Source organism: Phyllobates terribilis, unplaced genomic scaffold, assembly GCF_046119375.1.
Source record: "Phyllobates terribilis strain yellow unplaced genomic scaffold, ASM4611937v1 Scaffold_13__5_contigs__length_258822181, whole genome shotgun sequence".
NCBI lineage: Eukaryota > Metazoa > Chordata > Amphibia > Anura > Dendrobatidae > Phyllobates > Phyllobates terribilis.
In genome coordinates this window covers 182,077,733-182,103,639 of record NW_027362773.1, presented here as the reverse complement: position 1 = coordinate 182,103,639, position 25,907 = coordinate 182,077,733, and the positions used below count along the sequence as shown (strand labels likewise).

At 46.3% G+C, this 25,907-nt stretch overlaps 6 non-coding genes across 6 annotated transcripts; all 6 read left to right on the top strand.

The window, feature by feature from the left end:
• The first annotated feature begins 8,205 nt into the window (after positions 1 to 8,205).
• Positions 8,206 to 8,277, top strand: TRNAQ-CUG (transfer RNA glutamine (anticodon CUG)). Its single transcript has one exon. It is a non-coding gene; the product is annotated as a tRNA-Gln (tRNA).
• An 892-nt stretch (positions 8,278 to 9,169) lies between these two features.
• TRNAS-AGA (transfer RNA serine (anticodon AGA)) lies at positions 9,170 to 9,251 on the top strand. The gene has a single exon. It is a non-coding gene; the product is annotated as a tRNA-Ser (tRNA).
• An 11,562-nt stretch (positions 9,252 to 20,813) lies between these two features.
• Positions 20,814 to 20,885, top strand: TRNAQ-CUG (transfer RNA glutamine (anticodon CUG)). Its single transcript has one exon. It is a non-coding gene; the product is annotated as a tRNA-Gln (tRNA).
• A 903-nt stretch (positions 20,886 to 21,788) lies between these two features.
• On the top strand, positions 21,789 to 21,870 carry TRNAS-AGA (transfer RNA serine (anticodon AGA)). The gene has a single exon. It is a non-coding gene; the product is annotated as a tRNA-Ser (tRNA).
• Positions 21,871 to 22,598: 728 nt separating this feature from the next.
• On the top strand, positions 22,599 to 22,670 carry TRNAQ-CUG (transfer RNA glutamine (anticodon CUG)). The gene has a single exon. It is a non-coding gene; the product is annotated as a tRNA-Gln (tRNA).
• A 903-nt stretch (positions 22,671 to 23,573) lies between these two features.
• On the top strand, positions 23,574 to 23,655 carry TRNAS-AGA (transfer RNA serine (anticodon AGA)). The gene has a single exon. It is a non-coding gene; the product is annotated as a tRNA-Ser (tRNA).
• Positions 23,656 to 25,907: the final 2,252 nt, after the last annotated feature.

Sequence of the window (25,907 nt, the reverse complement as noted above, 5' to 3'; positions counted from 1 at the left end):
TGATGCACAAAAACAGCAGGTGCTTCAACGGATATCAAGTGCTCCTTTAAGTGGGCTCTCCTCCACATCAACTTCAACATCACAAATACTCCAGTCCTCAAAGGTGTCACCCCAATCGCACTTGCTTCCTCACAGCTCCCAAATCTCCAGCTGCCAGTCTGAGTATGAGGTAGAACAGATGGTTGAGTCTGCAGAGCTGTTTACTCATACTATAGCCTGGGAATCAGAGGTCGACTCCAGCGCTTCTGTGAATCCAGACGAGGAAATGATCTGCACTGATGCCCAGAATCTTTATGAGTCGGATCCAGGACCAGACGCAGAAGGTTCTGACCATAATGTAGACCCTCATTCCCAAACTGTAACTCCTGTTGGTGGAGACAATGAGGAAGACGATGATGAGACTCAAATACCTGATTGGAGCGACAACTTTAGTTTTTTGTCAGGGCAGGAACAGGTTGGCTCTGAGGACGACGGGTGTGATAACGCACAGGGTGATGATGATGAGGTTGGAGATCCCACTAACTGTCAACCCACAGTCAGCCAAGAGATGAGGTCAGCAGAGGAGGTGGAGGAAGATGCTAGTGACGACGAGGTCAGGTTGCGCCTTCCTGGACAGAGACGTAGTACTGGAAGCACGTCAACAACTGCATCCTCAAACACAACTCTGCCTCTCACTACAAGTCGTGGTGGCTCTTCAGGTCGCATGGGTGCTAAGCCTTGCATAGCCTGGGCATTTTTTCAGATCGATAAAGATGACCCAACTCGTGTTATCTGTAACATTTGTCAGCAAAAGCTAAGTAGAGGCCAAAAAATACATAGTTTGAGTACTTCATGCATGAACCGGCACATGGACATGAAGCATAAGTTGCAGTGGGAAGCTCAGTGTGCTACAATGCGGCCTAGCCGGCCGGGCCAACCGCCGTCTGCCATATCTTGTGCATCCACGGCCTCTTCATCCACTGTGACTGGGGGGACAGCAGTCACACCTGTTTTGGGGCGCAGACCTGCACCCTCTTTACCCGCAACAGCCAGCGTGATTGGCACGTCATCATTTTCTTTGGAGGTGGTAACACCAGCTGGTGTTGAGCGCTGTCCGACATCGATAGCACCACCTTTGGATCAAGGCAACCTAACATGTCCGCCTACATCTTCCTCACAGACTGGCAGTTTGCCAGGGACACCCTTATCAACCCCATCTAAGCACAATAGCCAGCCCTCGGTCCCTCAGATGTGGACAAGTAAAAGACCATTTCCTCCTAGCCATGAGAAAGCTAAGAGGTTGAATTTCACCATCTGCAAGCTCTTGGCTACAGAAATGCTGCCTTTCCGCCTGGTGGACACAGAGGATTTTCGAGACCTTATGTCCGTCGCAGCGCCCCAGTACTAGATGCCCAGTCGGCACTACTTCTCAAAGAAAGGTGTGCCTGCGCTCCACCAGCATGTCGCACACAACATCACCGCTTCTTTGAGAAACTCTGTGTGTGACAGGGTGCATTTCACCACAGACACTTGGACGAGTAGGCATGGACAGGGGCGTTACATGTCGCTGACTGGGCACTGGGTAACTATGGTGACAGCAGGACAAGGGGCTGCTGTCCAAGTCTTGCCGTCCCCACGAGTTGTGCGTCAATCCTCTTTATGTCAAAGTTCCTCCACTGCTTATGCCTCCTCAACCTCCTCTCGGTCTTCCACCTGCACCCAAAGCCTGTCTGGTCATGCCACAAGCTTTCTAACTGCGCAGAAGGGATCCTGCACACCTCCTTACTATGCTGGCAGTAGGGCTCAACGTCATCAAGCGGTTTTTACTTTGAAATGTCTGGGAAATGTGAGTCACACAGCTGAGGAGTTTTGGTCAGCTCTGGAGAACCAATTTCATGAATGGTTGTCTCCACTGGACCTGAAACCAGGGAAGGCCGTGTGCGACAACGCTGCAAACCTGGGTGCGGCCCTTCGCCGGGGCAATGTCACACATGTGCCTTGTATGGCTCACGTGTTGAACCTTGTTGTCCAGCAATTTTTAGCCCACTATCCCAGACTAGATGGCCTTGTGCAGAGGGCACGGTCGCTGTGTGCTCACTTCCGCCGTTCGCATCCCGCAGCTCAGCGACTTACATCTCTACAGAAGTCGTTGGGCCTGCCACTTCACCGGCTAAAATGCGATGTGCCTACCCGGTGGAATTCAACTCTGCACATGTTGCAGCGACTGTGGCAGCACCGACAAGCCCTGGTGCAATACGTTCTGACGTATAGCCTGGGCCAACGAGATCCAGACGTGGGGCAAATCACGCTGGAGGAGTGGTCTCAGATCAGGGACCTATGCACCCTTCTGCACAGTTTTGAAATGGCGACGAAGATGTTTAGTGCTGACGATGCGATTATCAGCATGACTATTCCGGTGATTTACATACTGGAGCACATGCTAAACAGAATTCGGAGTCAGGTGGTGGCACAAGAGGAGGTGGAGGAAGTAGAGGAGGAGGAGTTGTATGCGGAAGGGCTAACATCTGCAAGGTCCAGACGGTCGGCAGCACCAAGGCGGCAGGCATGTGAGGGTGGGGGAGATGGTTTTACCAGGGCGCATGATAGCAGCCAAACTAGTGAGGAAGGTGCAGGAGCCCAGGAAGAAGTGGAGGACGAACTGATGGAAGACTCATCAGATGAGGGAGACCTTGATCACATTTCTGTTGTGCGAGGTTGGGGGGAGAGGACAGAGGAAGGAAGCATGATTGTTACCTCGCCACCAACACAACAGGAACTTGGTGCTCCTGGATGCGCAACACACATGAGTGCCTTCTTGCTGCACTACCTGCAACATAACCCTTGAATTGGGAGAATTAGAAATAATCCTAACTACTGGGTTGCCACACTGTTAGATCCCCGGTACAAAAGTAAATTTGCAGAAATTATTCCTGCCATAGAAAGGGATGCACGCATGCAGGAGTTTCAGCAGAGACTGTTGCAGAATCTTACATGTGCTTTTCCACAAAACACCAGTGGTGCACGTAGTGAATCTCACAGTTCCAACTTGCCAACCGTGGGACCGTCAAGTGTTCAGCACTCAAACCGTAACAGAACCACAGTATCTGCTGGTAACATCAATTTTGCGCAATCATTTCACCACTTTTTTAGCCCATCCTTTGCAAGGCCACAGGAGACAAGAAGTCTGACACATAGTCAACGCCTAGAGACGATGGTACAGGAGTATCTCCAAGTAAACATTGAAGCCATGACTGTGTCACTGGACCCTTGCTCTTTTTGGGCTTCCAATCTGGATAAATGGCCGGAGCTAGCCACTTACGCCTTGGAGATCTTGTCATGCCCCGCAGCCAGCGTTCTGTCTGAACGTGTGTTCAGCGCTGCTGGTGGTGTGCTGACAGATAAGCGCACGCGGCTCTCCACTGATAATGTAGACAGACTCACGTTCATAAAGATGAACAAATCATGGATCCAAAACGACTTTTCTACCCCTGTGTCATCCTTGGGAGAGTAAAAGATGGATGATTGGTTAAAATCACCCTACCAACCGTTTTAAGCTTTCAAATTACTAATCATGTTTATCTGTATCTTGGCTGGAAAATAATTTGGGCTTTGTAGCAGTGTGCAGCACTGATTCTATTAGGCCATCTATAATAAGCTCCACCAGATTTAAAATTACTAATCATGTTTATCTGTATCTTGGCTGGAAAATAATTTGGGCTTTGTAGCAGTGTGCAGCACTGATCCTATTAGGCCATCTATACTAAGCTCCACCAGATTTAAAATTAATAATAATTTTTAGCTGCATCTAGCCCGGAAAATAATTTTGGGGCTCCGAGATGCGCAAGACACATAAGTGCCTTCTTGCTGCACTACCTGCAACATGACTCTCATATTGTCAGAATTCGAAGCAATCATGACTACTGGGTTGCCACACTCTTAGATCCGCCAAACTTTTCGATCAACCTTTTCATTTTAATAAAGACCAAAAAAATGGTCATTTTTGAAATTATAAGCATTAGCAGGTTATTAGAAACTGAAATCAAACAGTTTTCAACTCAAAACTTTATTCTAGGTGATGTTACATTTTCACATAGGACCCCTTGTTCGAAAGGCGCTTCTGAACTCTCTCGTCCATTGAATTTGTCAGGTTTTGGATGGTTTCTGCTTCAATTGTTTTGTATGATGACAGAATACCCTCCCAGAGCTGTTGCTTAGATGTGAACTGCCTCCCGCCATCATAGACACTCCTTTTGATGATGCTCCAGAGGTTCTGAATGGGGTAGAGGTCAGGGGAGCATGGGGGTCACACCATAAGTTTGTCCCCTTTTATGCCCATATCAGCCAGAGATGCAGATGTTTTATGTGCAGCATGAGATGGTGCATTATCATGAAAAAAAATGATCTTGCTGTGAAATACACGGTTCTTCTTCTTGAACAATGGCAGGAAGTGCTGTTTGAGAAAATCCACATACATTATGGAGTTCATCTTTAGCGCCTTCAGGGATCCTAAAGGGGCCAACAATCTCTCTCCCCATGATTCCAGCCCAAAACATTACTCCACCTCCTCCTTGTTGGCGCTGTAGCCGTGTTTGCGTGGGGTGTCCATCAACCAGGTATCCTCCACTCCATCCATCTGGACCATCGAGCGCTGCACGGCACTCATCCGTGAACAAAACAGTTTTGAAATCAGTCTTCATGTAATGTTTGGCCCACTGGAGCCGTTTCTGCTTGTGTGAAGTGGATAGAGGAGGTCGACAGGATGGCGTATGCACAGCTGCAAACCTCTGAAGGACCCTGCATCTTGTTGTTCGGGGGATGTTGGAGGCACCAGCAGCTTCAAAAACTTGTCTGCTGCTATGACAAGGCTTTTTTGCCGCTGCTCTTTTAACCTGACGTAATTGCTTGTAGGAAAGAGTCCTTAATTTGCCCTTATCAGCACGCACACGTGTGTACTGTGAATCAGCTACATACTTCTTGATTGCCAAGACACTTCATCCTGATCATCGCACAATGTTGATTGTAGTCATGCCTTGACCTAAACACTCCACAATTTGTTGCTTCTCAGCAGCCGACACATCCTTTTTCTTTCCCATTTTGGCAGAAAATGTAGGCTGCTTAATAATGTGAGACAGCCTTCTTAAGTAGTCTTGCCTTTCATTGTACACACCTGCCAAACTAATTAGCACAGGTGTCTGCAATTGCTTACAGTGATATAAAGAGCCCTGACACACATCACCATCAATGAGTTTAACTGACAAGCAAACAAATTCTTCCCTTATCACTCCTAAACACTTTTTGCATAATAATTTGGAACACAGTGTACATGTGCTTTTCCACAAAACACCAGTGGTTCACGTAGTGAATCTTACAGTTCTAACTTGCCAACCGTGGTCTGTATGGAGTTGTTCAATAAAGGGCCCAAAATTAAGATAACATAGATGGGAGAGGTCTCTATGAATAGGAATTCCTAAGTATTTGATACCCTGTGAGGGCCAGGCAAAGGGAAAGTTGGACTGGATGGAATCCTATATGGATTTGGGGAGGGAGACATCGAGGGCCTCAGACTTCGCTGCATTGATTTTAAAATTTGACCATGTAACAAAGTGATCTATTTCAGCCATTACAGCATGGATGGATATATGTGATTGAGTGATATATACTAGGACATCATCAGCAAATAGAGAGCACTTGTACTCGGTGCGTCTACCTCAATCCACCTAATATTGGGGTTATGGCGAATTGATGAGAGCAGGTGCTCCGTCACTAGGATGTATAAGAGAGGGGACAGAGAACATCCTTGCCTTGCCCCATTGGTGATTGTGAAAGGTGATGAAAATGTTCTGACGCGCCCCCTGGGCCTTGGGACACCCGGAGCCGGACCCTTTTTGGTGGATGCTGGTGGTTGTAGTCTCCGTGGCGGCGACCCGGTTCCGTGGCTCAGGGCGGTCAAACCAGTGGCGGAACTATTTATGTGGTTTTGATGTTTAAATGTCCGACTACGCCACCCGTGGATTGCGGTCAGAGTGAACCGCCGCTCCAGGGCAGACCGCTGATGCTGGTGTTGTGGGTGCAGCAGAGCGTAGCATAACTCCCCACGGGAGGAGTATAGCCTCAGGGCAGTGTATGCGGAGGATGGGGGTGATGGTGCAGGGCAGCAGCAGTAACGACACGGAGTCAGTGATGCAGTCCAGGGCCTTTACTCACAGTTCTTATTATCCAGACCACGTCTGCAGGTAACGGCTGCCCACGTCGTACTGTGCTCACCAGGTGAGGGGCTCAGACAACTCCCAGATAACTTTGGAGCGCTTCACAGGACCCCCTTTGTGTGTCCTTTGTCTGGCCTTTCTTACCAACCCTTCTGTCCGGCTGCCTCGGGCCTCCTCTTGGTAAACTTGGCGGCAGTTTCCCTGACCCTATGTGGTGCCTTCCTAGCGGGTGTAGCGAGGGGCTGCGCCACTTAAAATGTCACAGCCTCCGGTTTCTAGCTGAGGGTCGTTTCCTGCCTCCACTTGTTTCGGGGACGGTCTCCCCCTTTGGCCTGACCCCTCCACGCAGGTGGATTCGGGCTTGCGGTGGCGACTCGCCCGTCCGCACCCCTGGGATCCCTTCATTCCTCGTTCCTGGAGCCTTCTCCGCTACTCTTCCTTCCTTCTCCCTCTTCCAGGCCTGGGCCTCTGTTACTAGGCCCGCCTCCGGAGTAGAGCTCATGCAGAGCCCCTGCTCCCTGCCACTTCTGCTCAGACTTCTCTGCACTGAACTAAGATGGTGCCCACCTTTTATACTCCCTTCTCAATGCACCCAGGAACTGCTTCCTCCCTGCTCCTGCACTACAGGGTTCCCCTTCCTCAGTGTTCCCTCCCCCCACTCCAGCCAGGGACAGGGACTGTCGTGCCCATCTCAGGGGCATATTGGTCACTCTGCCCCACGGCAATGTGGTGTAATGCATGCAGGTGTCGGGTCCTGATCCACACTCTATCCTTACCTGAGAGTGAGATATCACACCTCTGGGTGAGGTGCAATACCTCTGTAGCAACCGAGCCCTCAGGGTAATACAGTTCCATTTATCTTCAGCCTAGGTGACGTATTGCGATACAGGGCCATGATTTTGGCTATAAAAGGGTCCCCTAGACCTCTACCCCAAGCTTTTTAAGAGAATCATATATGGCGTGCCAGAAGACTCTATGGAATGCTTTCTCAGCATCCAACGAGAGTATCTAATTACAAATTTTTAACTGCATCTAGCCCAGGAAATACTTTGTGCCTAGTAGCAGTGTCTGCTAGTCAGCGGATTATCCCGGCTGTTAAGCAAGCTACACCACCTGTAGTTTTGACACTTAAATTTTTCAAAGGAAATGCTTCGGGACCACGGGATACTCAGTGAAGAGCATCAGGAGGCACCCCAAGGCATAGGGGCTGGGACTGGCAGTAGGATGCCTTGCGGTGGACAGCCGAGCTCGATCCTTATAAAAGCTTTTTAACTGCAGTAGCTTTAGTGGACGCTACTGGAGCTGGAATTACGCAGCTGCTGTCATGAGACTTGCCCTCCAATAGATCCTTGAAAATGGATTTAAAGTGTATTCATTCAAATTAGAGAGCCAATTTAAATTAAAAAGTTAAGAGCTGCCTCCACCACAGGGGGGCTCGCTCGACCCACCAGCGGACAGGCACCAGTGTTGGGAGAGGGGGGCTGGCCGTCAGGGTTCACCGTGGCTCTGGCACAAACCCGGCGACACGGAGGTGGCACGGGCAGGAGCGGACTGAACGTGTCGGCTACTCACTTTTTGGATTTTAGAAGGACATGACATGCCTATATCTGTGTCTCCCCCTCCTTTTACTCCTCCACCTCTTTTATTTTCGCATGACTATATGTACTTGTCACTTTTCCATGTGTTAGTTGTGTCTTAAGAGCAGTTTGTCAGCTTTTGGACACCTTTCAAGGTGTTTTCTATGTGTTTCTATGTGTTTTTGTTTGCCTGCCATTGGTTTTAACGGTGTTCGAAGGTGTTCGACGAACAGTTTGGCGAACACAAGGGTGTTCGACGAACCGAACCGAACTCGAACACTACGGAGGTGGCTCAACACTAATCATAATGCATGAATTCCCAGGTTCCACTGAGATTAGAACTCAGATCACTGGATTAAGAGTGAATTTCTCACATTTCCACTATTTAAACATGCTCTTTTACTGTTTTCAAAAGAAAATCCAGCCAGCTTCATTGGTCATGTGGTTCCATGGTGTAATGATTAGCACTCTGGACTCTGAATCCAGCAATCTGAGTTCAAATCTCAGTGGAACCTGAGAAATTCTTTGTGCATATCTGTTTTATCTTTTCTGCTCACACTCAATTTGCCAATGCACATGGTTTAACATAAAAAGAGAAAGTTAAAATCCACATGGCAAAAAGATCTATCTATCAAGAAAGTTTAACTCAAAAGTTCATGAAGCAAAACTCATATCATCTATGTCACACCAAGCAATCGTACTCTAAGATTTGTGCCAATGTTCGCATGACACTTTTTCCAGGTGGTTGAAACTGACCAGGATTTCAAGCCGAAACGGCCTAAAGAAAAGACAGTGATTCTTTTCCTGAATTACCCTTTTCAGTGTTTTCCAGCATTTTTGTAAACATAGTTTGGTGATGTTTTTCTGAGTATTGTTTTGGGCATCAAATGAGTTTGCTTAAGTTTCTTTTTTGCTCGCAAAATGCTGTGAACGTCACTCAGGAACCTTCCAGGGGTCTTTCTAACCTACTCATTGACTTGTTTAGCAAGCATAAAGCAAGCAAAATATACCTGAAAAATGATATGCTCACTTCTGTTAACCGCTTGGCGTTTTGGGAAACTTAATGAGGTTAAAAGACGCTCAATACCTGATCATATGAACAGCAAGTCTATTGGCATGGAAATGAATCTGTTCAAACTATTGAGCATTTTCAAAGCCTTTTTCAGGAGGTGTTTAGAACAAAGTCACTCTAAATCCGCCTTATGAATTTTAATAAACCTTGAACTGTAAAAGGTTCCAATTGATGATACCTTTAAATCAGATTTTTACATTTCAGTGAGGCCTGGAATTTTGTTTCCAATTGAAATCTTCCATTTTCTGAAATGTCTTCCAGAAGGATAATCACTGATATTGATCATGGTGCTATAAGAAAAGGTGTATAACTCATAAGAACAAAACAGTGTCTGAGTAGTTGTGGCCGAGTGGTTAAGGCGATGGATTAGAAATCCATTGGGGTCTTCCCGCGTAGGTTCAAATCCTGCCAACTACGTTTAACTTCATGTAACATTTTGACGAATTATCTGAGTAGATCAATTTTCACATTCCCAAGTCTATCCCCCACAGAAATGGTCTGTAATCTATGGATTGTATTTCTAGAACCAGCTTAACAGCATCTGTAGATCTTCTTTTGATTAGTCAGCCGGGTGAGATGTCACTTGTGCATCACACCACCAATCAAACAAAGCTCAGAGGGTGCCATCAGGTATGTGGTGCAAATCCTCCTTTTTTCCAGCGAACACAGACCACTGCCGTGGCTGATGGAGTGGGATATGAACTTTGATTTGCACCAACTCTACTTGAATTATCTTTCCGATGGAACCTTTTAGCACACCATGAAAAATCTTTAGTGACTTCTGGATGAGCAGAAGCTTTGCAATTTCTTTTTTTCTCACCCTTTTTCCAGCTCATAGATCCAGCACTGAAATTATTAGCCAGATTTCATCAACATTTTAAAACTGTCTTTGTTGTGATATCATGGAACTTTAAGCACACTTGTGGAATAAAAAGGGAGGAGATATTAATTTACCAATGTGTGTTAGATATACATTTTCGGAACAGCTTTAGAACCAGTTTTCATCATAATGCATGAATTCCCAGGTTGCACTGAGATTAGAACTCAGATCAATGGATTCAGAGTGAATTTCTCACATTTCCACTATTTACACATGCTCTTTTATTGTTTTCAAAAGAAAATCCAGACAGCTTCATTGGTCATGTGTAGTGTTGAGCCACCCCCGTAGTGTTCGAGTTCGGTTCGGTTCGTCGAACACCCGTGTGTTCGCCGAACTGTTCGTCGAACTGTTCGTCGAACACCTTCGAACACCGTTAAAACCAATGGCAGGCAAACAAAAACACATAGAAACACATAGAAAACACCTTCAAAGGTGTCCAAAAGCTGACAAACTGCTCAGAAGACATAACTAACACATGGAAAAGTGACAAGTACATATAGTCATGCGAAAATAAAAGAGGTGGAGGAGTAAAAGGAGGGGGAGACACAGATATAGGCATGTCATGCCCTTCTAAAATCCAAAAAGTGAGAAGCCGACACGGCCAGTCCGCTCCTGCCCGTGCCACCTCCGTGTCGCCGGGTTTGTGCCAGAGCCGCGGTGAACCCTGACGGCCAGCCCCCCTCTCCCAATACTGGTGCCTGTCCGCTGGTGGGTCGAGCGAGCCCCCCTGTGGTGGAGGCAGCTCTAAGCTTTTTAATTTAAATTGTCTCTCTAATTTGAATGAATACACTTTAAATCCATTTACAAGGATCTATTGGAGGGCAAGTCTCATGCCAGCAGCCGCGGTAATTCCAGCTCCAGTAGCGTCCACTAAAGCTGCTGCAGTTAAAAAGCTTTTATAAGGATCGAGCTCGGCTGTCCACCGCAAGGCATCCTACTGCCAGTCCCAGCCCCTATGCCTTGGGGTGCCTCCTGATGCTCTTCACTAAGTATCCCATGGTCCCGAGGCATTTCCTTTGAAAAAATTAAGTGTCTAAACTACAGGTGGTGTAGCTTGCTTAACAGCCGGGATAATCCGCTGACTAGCAGACACTGCTACTAGGCACAAAGTATTTCCTGGGCTAGATGCAGTTAAAAATTTGTAATTAGATACTCTCGTTGGATGCTGAGAAAGCATTCCATAGAGTCTCCTGGCACGCCATATATGATTCTCTTAAAAATCTTGGGGTAGGGGTCTAGGGGACCCTTTTATAGCCAAAATCACGGCCCTGTATCGCAATACGTCTCCTAGGCTGAAGATAAATGGAACTGTAGCACCCTGAGGGCTCGGTTGCTACAGACGTATTGCACCTCACCCAGAGGTGTGATATCTCACTCTCAGGTAAGGATAGAGTGTGGATCAGGACCCGACACCTGCATGCATTACACCACATTGCCGTGGGGCAGGGCGACCAATATGCCCCTGAGATGGGCACGACAGTCCCTGTCCCTGGCTGGAGTGGGGGGAGGGAACACTGAGGAAGGGGAACCCTGTAGTGCAGGAGCAGGGAGGAAGCAGTTCCTGGGTGCATTGAGAAGGGAGTATAAAAGGTGGGCACCATCTTAGTTCAGTGCAGAGAAGTCTGAGCAGAAGTGGCAGGGAGCAGGGGCTCTGCATGAGCTCTGCTCCGGAGGCGGGCCTAGTAACAGAGGCCCAGGCCTGGAAGAGGGAGAAGGAAGGAAGAGGAGCGGAGAAGGCTCCAGGAACGAGGAATGAAGGGATCCCAGGGGTGCGGACGGGTGAGTCGCCACCGCACGCCCGAATCCACCTGCGTGGAGGGGTCAGGCCAAAGGGGGAGACCGGTCCCCGAACTAGTGGAGGCAGGAAACGACCCTCAGCTAGAAACCGGAGGCTCTGACATTTTATGTGGCGCAGCCCCTCGCTACACCCGCTTGGAAGGCACCACATAGGGTCAGGGAAACTGGCGCCAAGTTTACCAAGAGGAGGCCCGAGGCAGCCGGACAGAAGTGTTGGTAAGAAAGGCCAGACAAAGGACACACAAAGGGGGTCCTGTGAAATGCTCCAAAGTTATCTGGGAGTTGTCTGAGCCCCTCACCTGGTGAGCACGGTACGACGTGGGCAGCCGTTACCTGCAGACGTGGTCTGGATAATAAGAACTGTGAGTAAAGGCCCTGGACTGCATCACTGACTCCGTGTCGTTACTGCTGCTGCCCTGCACCATCACCCCCATCCTCCGCATACACTGCCCTGAGGCTATACTCCTCCCGTGGGGAGTTATGCTACGCTCTGCTGCACCCACAACACCAGCCTCAGCGGTCTGCCCTGTAGCGGCGGTTCACTCTGACCGCAATCCACGGGTGGCGTAGTCGGACATTTAAACATCAAAACACACAAATAGTTCCGCCACTGGTTTGACCGCCCTGAGCCACGGAACCGGGTCGCCGCCACGAAGACTACAACCACCAGCATCCACCAAAAAGGGTCCGGCTCCGGGTGTCCTAAGGCCCAGGGGGTGCGTCAGAACATTTTCATCACCTTTCACAATCACCAATGGGACAAGGCAGGGATGTCCTCTGTCCCCTCTCTTATACATCCTAGTGACGGAGCACCTGCTCTCATCAATTCGCCATAACCCCAATATTAGGTGGATTGAGGTGGGAGGCACCAAGTACAAGTGCTCTCTATTTGCTGATGATGTCCTAGTATATATCACTCAATCACATATATCCATCCCTGCTGTTATGGCTGAAATAGATCACTTTGTTACATGGTAAAATTTTAAAATCAATGCAGCGAAGTCTGAGGCCCTCGATGTCTCCCTCCCCAAATCCATATAGGATTCCATCCAGTCCAACTTTCCCTTTGCCTGGCCCTCACAGGGTATCAAATACTTAGGAATTCCTATTCATAGAGACCTCTCCCATCTATGTTATCTTAATTTTGGGCCCTTTATTGAACAATTCCATACAGACCACGGTTGGCAAGTTAGAACTGTAAGATTCACTACGTGAACCACTGGTGTTTTGTGGAAAAGCACATGTACACTGCGTTCCAAATTATTATGCAAAAAGTGTTTAGGAGTGATAAGGGAAGAATTTGTTTGTTTGTCAGTTAAACTCATTCATGGTGATGTGTGTCAGGGCTCTTTATATCACTGAAAGCAATTGCAGACACCTGTGCTAATTAGTTTGGCAGGTGTGTCCAATGAAAGGCAAGACTACTTAAGAAGGCTCTCTCACATTATTAAGCAGCCTACATTTTCTGCCAAAATGGGAAAGAAAAAGGATGTGTCGGCTGCTGAGAAGCAACAAATTGTGGAGTGTTTAGGTCAAGGCATGACTACAATCAACATTGTGCGATGATCAGGATGAAGTGTCTTGCAATCAAGAAGTATGTAGCTGATTCACAGTACACACGTGTGCGTGCTGAAAAGGGCAAATTGAGGACTCTTTCCTACAGGCAATTACGTCAGGTTGAAAGAGCAGCGGCAAAAAAGCCTTGTCAAAGCAGCAGACAAGTTTTTGAAGCTGCTTGTGCCTCCAACGTCCCCCGAACAACAAGATGCAGGGTCCTTCAGAGGTTTGCAGCTGTGCATACGCCATCCTGTCGACCTCCTCTATCCACTTCACACAAGCAGAAACGGCTCCAGTGGGCCAAACATTACATGAGTGCCGTGCAGCGCTCGATGGTCCAGATGGATGGAGTGGAGGATGGCTGGTTGATGGACACCCCACGCAAACACGGCTACAGCGCCAACAAGGAGGAGGTGGAGTAATGTTTTGGGCTGGAATCATGGGGAGAGAGATTGTCGGCCCCTTTAGGATCCCTGAAGGCGCTAAAGATGAACTCCATAATGTATGTGGATTTTCTCAAACAGAACTTCCTGCCATGGTTCAAGAAGAAGAACCGTGTATTTCACAGCAAGATCATTTTTCTGCATGATAATGCACCATCTCATGCTGCACATAAAACATCTGCATCTCTGGCTGATATGGGCATAAAAGGGGACAAACTTATGGTGTGACCCCCATGCTCCCCTGACCTCTACCCTATTCAGAACCTTTGGAGCATCATTAAAAGGAGTGTCTATGATGGCGGGAGGCAGTTCACATCTAAGCAACAGCTCTGGGAGGGTATTCTGTCCTCATGCAAAACAATTGAAGCAGAAACCATCCAAAACCTGACAAATTCAATGGACGAGAGAGTTCAGAAGCTCCTTTCGAACAAGGGGTCCTATGTGAAAATGTAACATCACCTAGAATAAAGTTTTGAGTTGAAAACTGTTTGATTTCAGTTTCTAACAACCTGCTAATGCTTATAATTTCAAAAATGAAAATTTTTTTGGTCTTTATTAAAATGAAAAGGTTGATCGAAAAGTTTGGGGGATCTAAGAGTGTGGCAACCCAGTAGTCATGATTACTTCGAATTCTGACAATATGAGGGTCATGCTGCAGGTAGTGCAGCAAGAAGGCACTTATGTGTCTTGCGCATCTCGGAGCCCCAAAATTATTTTCCGGGCTAGATGCAGCTAAAAATTATTTTTAATTTTAAATCTGGTGGAGCTTATTATAGATGGCCTAATAGGATCAGTGCTGCACACTGCTACAAAGCCCAAATTATTTTCCAGTCAAGATACAGATAAACATGATTAGTAATTTGAAAGCTTAAAACGGTTGGTAGGGTGATTTTAACCAATCATCAAGCTTTTACTCTCCCCAGGATGACACAGGGGTAGAAAAGTCGTTTCGGATCCATGATTTGTTCATCTTTATGAACGTGAGTCTGTCTACATTATCAGTGGAGAGCCGCGTGCGCTTATCTGTCAGCACACCACCAGCAGCGCTGAACACACGTTCAGACAGAACGCTGGCTGCGGGGCATGACAAGATCTCCAAGGCGTAAGTGGCTAGCTCCGGCCATTTATCCAGATTGGAAGCCCAAAAAGAGCAAGGGTCCAGTGACACAGTCGTGGCTTCAATGTTTACTTGGAGATACTCCTGTACCATCGTCTCTAGGCGTTGACTATGTGTCAGACTTCTTGTCTCCTGTGGCCTTGCAAAGGATGGGCTAAAAAAGTGGTGAAATGATTCCGCAAAATTGATGTTACCAGCAGATACTGTGGTTCTGTTACGGTTTGAGTGCTGAACACTTGACGGTCCCACGGTTGGCAAGTTGGAACTGTGAGATTCACTACGTGCACCACTGGTGTTTTGTGGAAAAGCACATGTAAGATTCTGCAACAGTCTCTGCTGATACTCCTGCATGCGTGCATCCCTTTCTATGGCAGGAATAATTTCGGCAAATTTACTTTTGTACCGGGGATCTAACAGTGTGGCAACCCAGTAGTCAGGATTATTTCTAATTCTCACAATTCGAGGGTCATGTTGCAGGTAGTGCAGCAAGAAGGCACTCATGTGTGTTGCGCATCCAGGAGCACCAAGTCCCTGTTGTGTTGGTGGCGAGGTAACAATCATGCTTCCTTCCTCTGTCCTCTCCCCCCAACCTCGCACAACAGAAATGTGATCAAGGTCTCCCTCATCTGATGAGTCTTCCATCAGTTCGTCCTCCACTTCTTCCTGGGCTCCTGCACCTTCCTCACTAGTTTGGCTGCTACCATGCGCCCTGGTAAAACCATCTCCCCCACCCTCACATGCCTGCCGCCTTGGTGCTGCCGACCGTCTGGACCTTGCAGATGTTAGCCCTTCCGCATACAACTCCTCCTCCTCTACTTCCTCCACCTCCTCTTGTGCCACCACCTGACTCCGAATTCTGTTTAACATGTGCTCCAGCATGTAAATCACCGGAATAGTCATGCTGATAATGGCATCATCAGCACTAAACATCTTCGTCGCCATTTCAAAACTGTGCAGAAGGGTGCATAGGTCCCTGATCTGAGACCACTCCTCCAGCGTGATTTGCCCCACCTCTGGATCTCATTGGCCCAGGCTATACGTCAGAACATATTGCACCAGGGCTTGTCGGTGCTGCCACAGTCGCTGCAACATGTGCAGAGTTGAATTCCACCGGGTAGGCACATCGCATTTTAGCCGGTGAAGTGGCAGGCCCAACGACTTCTGTAGAGATGTAAGTCGCTGAGCTGCGGGATGCGAACGGCGGAAGTGAGCACACAGCGACCGTGCCCTCTGCAGAAGGCCATCTAGTCTGGGATAGTGGGCTAAAAATTGCTGGACAACCAGGTTCAACACGTGAGCCATACAAGGCACGTGTGTGACATTGCCCCGGTGAAGGGCCGCACCCAGGTTTGCAGCATTGTCGCACACGGCCTTCCCTGGTTTCAGGTCCAGTGGAGACAGCCATTCATGAAATTGGTTCTCCAGAGCTGACCACAACTCCTCAGCTGTGTGACTCACATTTCCCAGACATTTCAAAGTAAAAACCGCCTGATGACGTTGAGCCCTACTGCCAGCATAGTAAGGAGGTGTGCAGGATCCCTTCTGCGCAGTTAGAAAGCTTGTGGCATGACCAGACAGGCTTTGGGTGCAGGTGGAAGACCGAGAGGAGGTTGAGGAGGCAGAAGCAGTGGAGGAACTTTGACATAAAGAGGATTGACGCACAACTCGTGGGGACGGCAAGACTTGGACAGCAGCCCCTTGTCCTGCTGTCACCATAGTTACCCAGTGCCCAGTCAGCGACATGTAACGCCCCTGTCCATGCCTACTCGTCCAAGTGTCTGTGGTGAAATGCACCCTGTCACACACAGAGTTTCTCAAAGAAGCGGTGATGTTGTGTGCGACATGCTGGTGGAGCGCAGGCACACCTTTCTTTGAGAAGTAGTGCCAACTGGGCATCTGGTACTGGCGCACTGCGACGGACATAAGGTCTCGAAAATCCTCTGTGTCCACCAGGCGGAAAGGCAGCATTTCTGTAGCCAAGAGCTTGCAGATGGTGAAATTCAACCTCTTAGCTTTCTCATGGCTAGGAGGAAATGGTCTTTTACTTGTCCACATCTGAGGAACCGAGGGCTGGCTATTGTGCTTAGACGGGGTTGATAAGGGTGTCCCCGGCAAACTGCCGGTCTGTGAGGAAGATGCAGGCGGACATGTTAGGTTGCCTTGATCCAAAGGTGGTGCTATCGATGTCGGACAGCACTCAACACCAGCTGGTGTTACCACCTCCAAAGAAAATGATGACCTGCCAATCACGCTGGCTGTTGCGGGTAAAGAGGTGGCAGGTCTGCGCCCCAAAACAGGTGTGACTGCTGTCCCCCCAGTCACAGAGGATGAAGAGGCCGCGGATGCATAAGATATGGCAGACGGTGGTTGGCCCGGCCGGCTAGACCGTATTGTAGCACACTGAGCTTCCCACTGCAACTTATGCTTCATGTCCATGTGCCGGTTCATGCATGAAGTACTCAAACTATGTATTTTTTGGCCTCTACTTAGCTTTTGCTGACAAATGTTACAGATAACACGAGTTGGGTCATCTTTATCGATCTGAAAAAATACCCAGGCTATGCAAGGCTTAGCACCCATGCGACCTGAAGAGCCACCACGACTTGTGGTGAGAGGCAGAGTTGTGTTTGAGGATGCAGTTGTTGACGTGCTTCCAGTACTACGTCTCTGTCCATGAAGGCACAACCTGACCTCGTCGTCACTAGCATTTTCCTCCACCTCCTCTGCTGACCTCATCTCTTGGGTTGACAGTAAGTGGGATCTCCAACCTCATTATCATCACCCTGTGTGTTATCACACCCGTCGTCCTCAGAGCCAACCTGTTCCTGCCCTGACAAAAAACTAAAGTTGTCGCTCCAATCAGGTATTTGAGTCTTATCATCGTCTTCCTCATTGTCTCCACCAACAGGAGTTACAGTTTGGGAATGAGGGTCTACATTATGGTCAGAACCTTCTGCGTCTGGTCCTGGATCCGACTCATAAAGATTCTGGGCATCAGTGCAGATCATTTCCTCGTCTGGATTCACAGAAGCGCTGGAGTCGACCTCTGATTCCCAGGCTATAGTATGAGTAAACAGCTCTGCAGACTCAACCATCTGTTCTACCTCATACTCAGACGGGCAGCTGGAGATTTGGGAGCTGTGAGGAAGCAAGTGCGATTTGGGTGACACCTTTGAGGACTGGAGTATTGTGATGTTGAAGTTGATGTGGAGGAGAGCCCACTTAAAGGAGCACTTGATATCCGTTGAAGCACCTGCTGTTTTTGTGCCTCATCTGGAATTTGTAGCGATTGGCGTGGCCGTAAGAAAGGGATCTTATCACATTGTCCGCTAAAAGAAGTAGACATTTTAGTTTGGCTGGAAGATGGTCTTTCTTCTGCAGATGTTACTGTTGCTTTAGCACCTACCCCACGGACACAACCTTTTTTCCCCTTCCCAACACGCCTATTCCCCTTTCCATCAGCAGCAGGCCTTTTTCCACTCATTTTGGTGGTTAACTAATTCACAACTCTGGAGTTGTTTGCACAAAAAAACAATGGATGGTAACCGAGCAGAGCTGAGTGGCCAAACTGTGGTATTAGGCCAAAACTATTGGCTGGGTTAGATGCAGAAAAAAATTATATTCAATTTGCAACCTGATGGAGGTTAGTATAGATGGACTAATACAACAAGTCCCACACACAGCTAGAAGCCAAATATTTTTCAGAGGTAGATGCAGAAAAAAATATATTCAGTTTGCAACCTGATGGAGGTCAGTATAGATGGACCAATACAACAAGTCCCACACACAGCTAGAAGCCCAATATTTTTTCAGAGGTAGATGCAGAAAAAAATATATTCAGTTTGCAACCTGATGGAGGTCAGTATAGATGGACTAATACAACAAGTCCCAAACACAGCTAAAAGCCCAATATTTTTTCAGAGGTAGATGCAGAAAAAAATTATATTCAGTTTGCAACCTGATGGAGGTCTGTATAGATGGATTAATAGAACAAGAACCACACACAGCTAGAAGCCCAATATTTTTTCAGAGGTAGATGCAGAAAAAAATATATTAAGTTTGCAACCTGATGGAGGTCAGTATAGATGGACTAATACAACAAGTCCCACACACAGCTAGAAGCCCAAATATTTTTTCAGAGGTACTGTAGATGCAGATAAAAATTATTTTTAATTTGCAACCTGATGGAGGTCAGTATAGATGGACTAATAGAGAAAGTCCGACACACTGCTAGAAGGCCAAATATTTTTTCAGAGCTAGATGCAGAAAAAAATTTGATTCAGTTTGCAACCTGATGGAGGTCAGTATAGATGGACTAACAGAGAAAGTCCCACACACTGCTAGAAGGCCAAATATTTTTTCAGATCTAGATGCATACAAAAAATTATTTTGAATTTGCAACCTGATGGAGGTCAGTATAGGTGGACTAATAGAACAAGTCCCACACACTGCTACAAGGCCAAATATTTTTTCAGAGCTAGATGCAGAAAAAAATTATATTCAGTTTGCAACCTGATGGAGGTCTGTATAGATGGATTAATAGAACAAGACCCACACACAGCTAGAAGCCCAATATTTTTTCAGAGGTAGATGCAGAAAAAAATATATTCAGTTTGCAACCTGATGGAGGTCAGTATAGATGGACTAATACAACAAGTCCCACACACAGCTAGAAGCCCAATATTTTTTCAGAGGTAGATGCAGAAAAAAATATATTCAGTTTGCAACCTGATGGAGGTCAGTATAGATGGACTAATACAACAAGTCCCACACACAGCTAGAAGCCCAAAAATTTTTTCAGAGGTACTGTAGATGCAGATAAAAATTATTTTTAATTTGCAACCTGATGAAGGTCAGTATAGATGGACTAATAGAGAAAGTCCGACACACTACTAGAAGGCCAAATATTTTTTCAGAGCTAGATGCAGAAAAAAATTATATTCAGTTTGCAACCTGATGGAGGTCAGTATAGATGGATTAATAGAACAAGACCCACACACAGCTAGTAGCCCAATATTTTTTCAGAGGTAGATGCAGAAAAAAATATATTCAGTTTGCAACCTGATGGAGGTCAGTATAGATGGACTAACAGAGAAAGTCCCACACACTACTAGAAGGCCAAATATTTTTTCAGAGGTACTGTAGATGCAGATAAAAATTATTTTTAATTTGCAACCTGATGGAGGTCAGTAGAGGTGGACTAATAGAGAAAGTCCGACACACTACTAGAAGGCCAAATATTTTTACAGAGCTAGATGCAGAAAAAAATTAGATTCAGTTTGCAACCTGATGGAGGTCAGTATAGATGGACTAAGAGAATGATGCTATGCCCAAAAGATTTTACTTCACTAGGTGCAGTAAAAAAATTGGTATTCTATACACAGGTGGTATATCTTGCAACACAGATAGGCTACTCCACTGACTAACACACTCTGCAATAGGCCAAAAGGATTAGCTTTGCTAGATTCAGCCAAATGCTGTGAAAAAAACTTGCACAGCACTGGCACAGACCTGCCTGGCAAAAACTGATAGGAACTGATGTAATTTAAGAGCACAGACCTGCCTGATAAAAGTCGTAGGAAATGCTGTAACCTAGTCCTTAAAAGGACTGCAATCACAACTATTCCCTACTCCCAAGCTATCTGTAGATTTGTGCGAAAATTGGCTTGAAATTAACAAGGTATAGCGCACACAGCAACAGCGGTGCCGTCTAACACGCAGCTGCAGCAGTGAGAAAATGGTGGCTACGGAGAAAATGGCTTGGTCTTATAGGGCAAGGACATGTGACATACACTGCCAATGACACATGCCCTTGCTTGTGTGAAAAAAAGCACTTCGCTCCGTGTGTGCGCTGCTGATAGGCTGACAGATTGCACCTCCCCACTGTAAATGAGGGAAAGAGAAAAAAAAATGGAGATCTTCATTGTTCCTGCAGAGATCCATCCCCTGCCCCTCCCCCCACCCCGCTGTACACTCAAACTGCGTATTAACATTAATTTTCATCATTACTGAGAAAAAATCCGGTTATGATTTTGGTGCACGAACAGTTATCGAACCTAACGACGAACAGCCGAATTTTTCTCAAATTGTTCGTGTTCGCCGAACGGCTCGAACACCGCCCAAAACAGCTCGAATTTGAGACTGGCGAACAGTTCGAGTAGAACAACGCTCATCTCTAGTCATGTGGTTTCATGGTGTAATGGTTAGCACTTTGGACTCTGAATCCAACGATCTGAGTTCAAATCTCAGTGGAACCTGAGAAATTCTTTGTGCATAGCAGTTTTATCTTTTCTGCTCACACTCAATTTGCCAATGCACATAGTTTAACATAAAAAGAGAAAGTTAAAATCCACATGGCAAAAAGATCTATCTATCAAGAAAGTTTAACTCAAAAGTTAAACTTGACTTCATGAAGCAAAACTCATATCATCTATGTCACACCAAGCAATCGTACTCTATGTCTTGTGCCAATGTTCGCATGACACTTTTTCCAGGTGGTTGAAACTGACCAGGATTTCAAGCCGAAACGGCCTCAAGAAACGACAGCGATTCTTTTCCTGAATCACCCTTTTTAGTGTTTTCCAGCATTTTTGTAAACATAGTTTGGTGATGTTTTTCTAAGTATTGTTTTGGGCATCAAATGAGTTTGCTTAAGTTTCTTTTTTGCATGCAAAATGCTGTGAACGTCACTCAGGAACCTTCCAGGGGTCTTTCTAACCTACTCATTGACTTGTATAGCAAGTATAAAGCAAGCAAAATATACCTGAAAAATGATATGCTCACTTCTGTTAACCACTTGGCGCTTTGGGAAACTTAATGAGGTTAAAAGACGCTCAATACCTGATCATATGAACTGCAAGTCTATTGGCATGGAAATGAATCTGTTCAAACTATTGAGCATTTTCAAAGCCTTTTTCAGGAGGTGTTTGGAACAAAGTCACTCTAAATCCGCCTTATGAATTTTAATAAACCTTGAACTGTAAAAGGTTCCAATTGATGATACCTTTAAATCAGATTTTTACATTTCAGTGAGGCCTGGAATTTTGTTTCCTATTGAAATCTTCCATTTTCTGAAATGTCTTCCAGAAGGATAATCACTGATATTGATCATGGTGCTATAAGAAAAGGTGTGAAACTCATAAGAATGAAGCAGTGTCTGAGTAGTTGTGGCCGAGTGGTTAAGGCGATGGACTAGAAATCCATTGGGGTCTTCCTGCGTAGTTTCAAATCCTGCCAACTACGTTTAACTTCATGTAACATTTTGACAAATTATCTGAGTAGATCAATTTCCACATTCCCAAGTCTATCCCCCACACAAATAGTCTGTAATCTATGGATTGTATTTGTAGAACCAGCTTAACAGCATCTGTAGATCTTCTTTTGATTAGTCAGCCGGGTGAGATGTCACTTGTGCATCACACCATCAATCAAACAAAGCTCAGAGGGTGCCATCAGGTATGTGGTGCAAATCCTCCTTTTTTCCAGCCAACACAGACCACTGCCGTGGCTGATGGACTGGGATATGAACTTTGATTTGCACCAACTCTACTTGAATTATCTTTCCGATGGAACCTTTTAGCACACCATGAAAAATCTTTAGTGACTTCTGGATGAGCAGAAGTTTTGCAATTTCTTTTTTTCTCACCCTTTTTCCAGCTGATAGATCCAGCACGCTAATTATTAGCCAGATTTCATCAACATTTTAAAACTGTGTTTGTTGTGATATCATGGAACTTTAAGCACACTTGTGGAATAAAAAGGGAGGAGATATTAATTTACCAATGTGTGTTAGATATACATTTGCGGAACAGCTTTAGAACCAGTTTTCATCATAATGCATGAATTCCCAGGTTCCACTGAGATTAGAACTCAGATCACTGGATTAAGAGTGAATTTCTCACATTTCCACTATTTACACATGCTCTTTTACTGTTTTCAAAAGAAAATCCAGCCAGCTTCATTGGTCATGTGGTTCTATGGTGTAATGGTTAGCACTCTGGACTCTGAATCCAGTGATCTGAGTTCAAATCTCAGTGGAACCTGAGCATTTCTGTCTGCTTATCGGTTTTATCTTTTCTGCTCACACTCAATTTGCCAATGCACATGGTTTAACATAAAAAGAGAAAGTTAAAATCCACATGGCAAAAAGTTCTATCTATCAAGAAAGTTTAACTCAAAAGTTAAACTTGACTTCATGAAGCAAAACTCATATCATCTATGTCACACCAAGCAATCGTACTCTATGACTTGTGCCAATGTTCGCATGTCACTTTTTCCAGGTGGTTGAAACTGACCAGGATTTCAAGCCGAAACGGCCTCAAGAAACAACAGCGATTCTTTTCCTGAATCACCCTTTTTAGTGTTTTCCAGCATTTTTGTAAACATAGTTTGGTGATGTTTTTCTAAGTATTGTTTTGGGCATCAAATGAGTTTGTTTAAGTTTCTTTTTTGCTCGCAAAATGCTGTGCACGTCACTCAGGAACCTTCCAGGGGTCTTTCTAACCTACTCATTGACTTGTATAGCAAATATAAAGCAAGCAAAATATACCTGAAAAATGATATGCTCACTTCTGTTAACCGCTTGGCGTTTTGGGAAACTTAATGAGGTTAAAAGACGCTCAATACCTGATCATATGAACAGCAAGTCTTTTTGCATGGAAATGAATCTGTTCAAACTATTGAGCATTTTCAAAGCCTTTTTCAGGAGGTGTTTGGAACAAAGTCACTCTAAATCCGCCTTATGAATTTTAATAAACCTTGAACTGTAAAAGGTTCCAATTGATGATACCTTTAAATCAGATTTTTACATTTCAGTGAGGCCTGGAATTTTGTTTCCAATTGAAATCTTCCATTTTCTGAAATGTCTTCCAGAAGGATAATCACTGATATTGATCATGGTGCTATAAGAAAAGGTGTGAAACTCATAAGAACAAAACAGTGTCTGAGTGGTTGTGGCCGAGTGGTTAAGGCGATGGACTAGAAATCCATTGGGGTTTTCCTGCGTAGGTTCAAATTCTGCCAACTACGTTTAACTTCATGTAACATTTTGATGAATTATCTGAGTAGATCAATTTCCACATTCCCAAGTCTATCCCCCACAGAAATGGTCTGTAATCTATGGATTGTATTTGTAGAACCAGCTTATCAGCATCTGTAGATCTTCTTTTGATTAGTCAGCCGGGTGAGATGTCACTTGTGCATCACACCACCAATCAAACAAAGCTCAGAGGGTGCCATCAGGTATGTGGTGCAAATCCTCCTTTTTTCCAGCGAACACAGACCACTGCCGTGGCTGATGGACTGGGATATGAACTTTGATTTGCACCAACTCTACTTGAATTATCTTTCCGATGGAACCTTTTAGCACACCATGAAAAATCTTTAGTGACTTCTGGATGAGCAGAAGTTTTGCAATTTCTTTTTTTCTCACCCTTTTCCAGCTGATAGATCCAGCACGCTAATTATTAGCCAGATTTCATCAACATTTTAAAACTGTCCTTGTTGTGATTAGTGTTGAGCCACCCTCGTAGTGTTCGAGTTCGGTTCGGTTCGTCGAACACCCGTGTGTTCGCCGAACTGTTCGTCGAACTGTTCGTCGAACACCTTCGAACACCGTTAAAACCAATGGCAGGCAAACAAAAACACATAGAAACACATAGAAAACACCTTCAAAGGTGTCCAAAAGCTGACAAACTGCTCAGAAGACATAACTAACACATGGAAAAGTGACAAGTACATATAGTCATGCGAAAATAAAAGAGGTGGAGGAGTAAAAGGAGGGGGAGACACAGATATAGGCATGTCATGCCCTTCTAAAATCCAAAAAGTGAGAAGCCGACACGGCCAGTCCGCTCCTGCCCGTGCCACCTCCGTGTCGCCGGGTTTGTGCCAGAGCCGCGGTGAACCCTGACGGCCAGCCCCCCTCTCCCAATACTGGTGCCTGTCCGCTGGTGGGTCGAGCGAGCCCCCCTGTGGTGGAGGCAGCTCTAAGCTTTTTAATTTAAATTGTCTCTCTAATTTGAATGAATACACTTTAAATCCATTTACAAGGATCTATTGGAGGGCAAGTCTCATGCCAGCAGCCGCGTAATTTCAGCTCCAGTAGCGTCCACTAAAGCTGCTGCAATTAAAAAGCTTTCATAAGGATCGAGCTCGGCTGTCCACCGCAAGGCATCCTAATGCCAGTCCCAGCCCCTATGCCTTGGGGTGCCTCCTGATGCTCTTCACTAAGTATCCCATGGTCCCGAATCATTTCCTTTGAAAAAATTAAGTGTCTAAACTACAGGTGGTGTAGCTTGCTTAACAGCCGGGATAATCCGCTGACTAGCAGACACTGCTACTAGGCACAAAGTATTTCCTGGGCTAGATGCAGTTAAAAATTTATAATTAGATACTCTCGTTGGATACTGAGAAAGCATTCCATAGAGTCTCCTGGCACGCCATATATGATTCTCTTAAAAAGCTTGGGGTAGGGGTCTAGGGGACCCTTTTATAGCCAAAATCACGGCCCTGTATCGCAATACGTCACCTAGGCTGAAGATAAATGGAACTGTAGCACCCTGAGGGCTCGGTTGCTACAGACGTATTGCACCTCACCCAGAGGTGTGATATCTCACTCTCAGGTAAGGATGGAGTGTGGATCAGGACCCGACACCTGCATGCATTACACCATATTGCCGTGGGGCAGGGCTACCAATATGCCCCTGAGATGGGCACGACAGTCCCTGTCCCTGGCTGGAGTGGGGGGAGGGAACACTGAGGAAGGGGAACCCTGTAGTGCAGGAGCAGGGAGGAAGCAGTTCCTGGGTGCATTGAGAAGGGAGTATAAAAGGTGGGCACCATCTTAGTTCAGTGCAGAGAAGTCTGAGCAGAAGTGGCAGGGAGCAGGGGCTCTGCATGAGCTCTGCTCCGGAGGCAGGCCTAGTAACAGAGGCCCAGGCCTGGAAGAGGGAGAAGGAAGGAAGAGGAGTGGAGAAGGCTCCAGGAACGAGGAACGAAGGGATCCCAGGGGTGCGGACGGGCGAGTCGCCACCGCACGCCCGAATCCACCTGCGTGGAGGGGTCAGGCCAAAGGGGGAGATCGGTCCCCGAAACTAGTGGAGGCAGGAAACGACCCTCAGCTAGAAACAGGAGGCTGTGACATTTTATGTGGCGCAGCCCCTCGCTACACCCGCTAGGAAGGCACCACATAGGGTCAGGGAAACTGGCGCCAAGTTTACCAAGAGGAGGCCCGAGGCAGCCGGACAGAAGGGTTGGTAAGAAAGGCCAGACAAAGGACA